The sequence below is a fragment of the Drosophila rhopaloa genome, unplaced genomic scaffold (genome assembly GCF_018152115.1).
Source record: "Drosophila rhopaloa isolate 14029-0021.01 unplaced genomic scaffold, ASM1815211v1 contig_2, whole genome shotgun sequence".
Classification (NCBI taxonomy): domain Eukaryota; kingdom Metazoa; phylum Arthropoda; class Insecta; order Diptera; family Drosophilidae; genus Drosophila; species Drosophila rhopaloa.
Window position 1 is genome coordinate 9,266,230 of NW_025335083.1, and position 4,269 is coordinate 9,270,498.

Below are 4,269 nucleotides of genomic sequence, written 5' to 3' on the forward strand. Positions count from 1 at the left end.
TTTTCATACATACGTTTACAAACAAATTTATTAGAATAGTCTTTAATAAACTAGAATTATACATTTTATTCTAAGCATAAAAATACTCTTAATTCCGAAACTGATTGAACAGAATATATATAAATGCCGAATGCTTTTAATTATCCCAAATAAAAGTGTATTCAGTGAGGTTATTTTATCCAATAAGTCTTTATTAGTTTGTGAAATGGAGAAGAAGTAAACACCCTGTAAAGCTTAAAATAAAAAGAATCATATTTATTTTGCACAGCCTCAAGTAATTTCTGATCGAATGCAGCCCTTTAAGTTCATTTCAATTGCAAAAGCCCAATCACATCAGCAGTAAGCCACTTTAAGTAAACATTAGCCCCGGCATACATACATGCAGTCAAAAGGTTGAATTTCAATGCTTACAAGGTTCCCATGACCACCCACAGGATTCCCAGATGGGGGCGATGAATCCTGGGAGAGAACACCGATGGCAACTCTCACTTGACTGCCCTGAAAGTGCATTTCATGTTCAAATCAAAGTAAAGGTTGCCGGCAGTCAACCCACTCCGACTCGGCTCAGTCACCCACAAAGTTCAGTTTTGCTGGCAATTTTTCAATGATGTGCCACCGACTATGGATGCTGGAAGCTGGCTGCTGGGCTTTAAGAATTTATGAAAATGAAAAGATGGTTGCCATGGCCATCAGATAGGGCCAAAACAAGCCAAGGCAAAGGCAAACAAAAGTCGCTGGGTGGGGCAACAAAGATCCTTTGGCCGGGTTGGAAAAGGTTGCCAATGCCATTACCACAATGCAGTCATCGTTGTTGTGCTTATATATCCTTGCAATGATTTTCAGTGCTCTGTTTACTCACGTTCACCCCCTCCCCCCATTTCCACTCCCCTGCTGCCCAGTGAACTGTGCGAAGAACTGGCGGCCCTGGCCGGGAATAAATTATTAAATCATACACCGTTTTAGTGCGCTTTAAGCTGTGCGGTTTACCTTGTTGTCTCTTGGTGGGATTAGCCAAACTTAAAAGGAACATCTCAATGCAATTTTGAAAATCACACTGGCAAGCGAATTACAAAAGTAAGTTTCCTTACTAAACTCATGGCTATATAAAAAACAAGAGAGAACGCTATAGTCGGGTGCCCCGACTATCAGATACCCGTTACTCAGGTAAAGGGAGTGCGAGGGAGATGAAGATAGAAACTTTGATCACGCATAACTTTTTAACGAATGGTCCGATTTGAAAAATTTCGATATTTCGATAGGTATTGATAAACACAATAAAACTGCATTTTTACTTTTCCGAAATATTTAAATTTTTAAAATCGTATATAAACGATCGTGGGCGTTAAAGGGGGCGTGGCACCTTTTTGAAACAAACTTGCGCTGCGTAGGAACTCCTAAAATCTGCATGCAAAATGCCAATCTTCTAGCTTTTATAGTTTCCGAGATCTCAGCGTTCATACGGACGGACAGACAGACGGACAGACAGACGGACAGACAGACGGACAGACAGACGGACAGACGGACATGGCTATATCGACTCGGCTAGTGACCCTGATCAAGAATATATATACTTTATAGGGTCGGAAACGCTTCCTTCTAGCTGTTACATACTTTTGCACGAATACAATATACCCTTTTACTCTACGAGTAACGGGTATAATAAACAAAAAATTGTTTAAGCTTAAATCAGATAAATAATTGATTAACTCATTTGTTAGTTAGAATCACATATTGACTTTTAAGAAAAAAAATTACAATTTTTCCCAATTAAAAAAAAAACATATTATGTCGCAATTGACTGAGGAATAGTCATTATCATAAAGGTCTTGGAGAAAATAGTTTTAAGGTGATTTTTACAAGAAGATCAGGCAAAGAGACTTTGGAGTTTAAAACGGTGCAAAGCTTAAAAAGCCAATTTAGTTTGAGTTTTTAAAAGCATACAAAACACAACATGATCGGACTATAATTAAAATTTCTTTCCCATTTCAGCTGTTTGTTTTTCTGAGTGTCCTGAGCTCCTTCTTTTTTGCCAGCTTAAGCCAGTTATGAATAAGAGAGGCTTAGACAGCGAACAACAAATTTCACAGTCAGCGCTTTGCAAGAATCTCCATCCAACTTAAACACGGGCAGACGAAAAATAGGAGTTTCCTTCGCTCAAGCGCTTAATTGAAGTCGGATAAGGACGATGAAAGAGAGTGAAAAAGTGTAGCATACCTACGGGGCTTTGGGCCATAAATCCTCGTAATTTCAGAAAGCGAGTGGAGAGAAGTCACCGCAATCGATAAGCGCTTAATTGGCCACACGGAAGACATCTTGATGCAGTCGAAGGAGGCTCAGGAAACCCAGGCAATTGCCTTAGCCGTGAAATCTTGTCTGAGATGGCTAAATAAAGCTGCCCACGGACAATTGTCAGATTATAGGGGTTTCCATTGCGAGGTACTAAAGCCTCTCCACCCCTTTAAATGCCTTATTAAAATGTAGCGGATGTTAAACTTTTATGCCTGACCAAAGGTCCATAATTGCAAAAAGTTTTTACCCCGAAATGTTGGCGCCACAAAAGATGTTTTCCCGCACACACATATGGCCCAATTTTATGAGGACAATGAGAGGTGGTAGTGTGGGATCAGATCACATTGTAAATAAAACATTGTAGAAAATGACAAAGGAGCCGTACCGTAAAATGAGCAGCGACCAAGTGTTCCATAAAACATAATTCCAAAAAAACTGTGAAAAAGGCAACGGCAAAGTGCCGCGAGTGCCGTCAAGTGCGAAATTTAAATTTGCATAAATTATACAATGGGCAGAGCCCCGAACAAAAAAAAACAGACAACGGAAACCAACCACAAACACGAAAGACAAAAGCTCAAAATGTTCCGAACAAATTTTTTGTGTAAAGTCATGAAATATATATGCGATAATCATGAAGGCGTGAGATTTGAGTGGTCATAAAGTGTTTGACAAGGGGGGCAAAATAAGGACTGGGGGTTTGTGAAGGGATGGAATTAAGGGTCACTGTAATGACCAGCGAAAATATCAACGGACGAAGGAATAAATTATTTTCAAATTAAGTTAAGTTTGGCCTTTAAGGGGTATTTCGTAAGGATTTACTTAATACTCTTATCTTTTGCTAGACTGGATTACATTTTTAATTTTGCTTGGTAAAATCATTATGTATATAAACAATGCAAATTTGTATTGATATTCGTGATAATTACACATCTTTACGTCTAACAAACTTCCAATAATTATTGTATAAATGATCAATTTAATAATGTAATTTTACTTGCAACCAATCGCTTTAGCAAAATATTCTAACAAATAGCAACAATTGTCTGGAACATTCTCAGATATTAATCACAATAACTAGCCTCAAGCCAACTCAAATCTCTGGCCCACACTTACCAAAACAAAACCCGCAAAATCCCCATAAATATGCGAAACAACAGCAAACTATTAAATATAAGCACAAACATATGCATACCAGACTGACTTATTCCAGGACATTTGGGGAAAGGGCTTCCCTCAAACAAAAACCGAAAAACCGCAGCTTGTCATAATGGAAGAGGGAAGGCGGAGGAGGATGGAAGCACGTTTAGTTTGGCCTAGCAAACGGCAGGACATCTACGAAACAAAAGGATGTAGATGAAGCGAACGGGAGTGGGGGGGGGGGGGGGGTTTGATGGACACGGGCTACTGGAGGTCCTGCCGAGTCCCCATCTCTGGTTGTTTGGTACGTGACTTTGTGATTTTATGAGCGCCGAGAATGCCACACGTACTCGGCAAGGATTTGCTTTGCCCAGCACTCTCCCCATTCCAAATCCCCTGCATTAACACTCAACTAGTGGGGAGTCCTGGCAATGCTTTTTATGGCTGTGTTTAGTGAAAAAAAGGATTCAACTTGATTGCACCCCCAGGAATCTTGGCCTGTGTCGGGATATTGGCCTTATGGTGAATTTAATTGGCCAAAGGACTGGGCAAGAGGGCTAATCCCGGCCAATTAGGAACCTCAGACAGCCACTTGAAATGATCGGCATTACAGGAATTTCAACTGCGAATTCTGGGCCATATTTTTCCCTTCTGGCTGAGCCGAAATGAAAGTAATTCTATTTGTTTATGGCAAAGGGCAACGGCGGTAAAGAACCAGATCATAAAACTATGCAACCAGGAGCAATTTAATGCAAAGTCGTCTGTAAAGTTTCCATCCCTTGCTTCCTATTTATCCGTCTCCTGGCCAAATTTTTTGTTAAAGCCCGTCGAAATGTTTCAAGT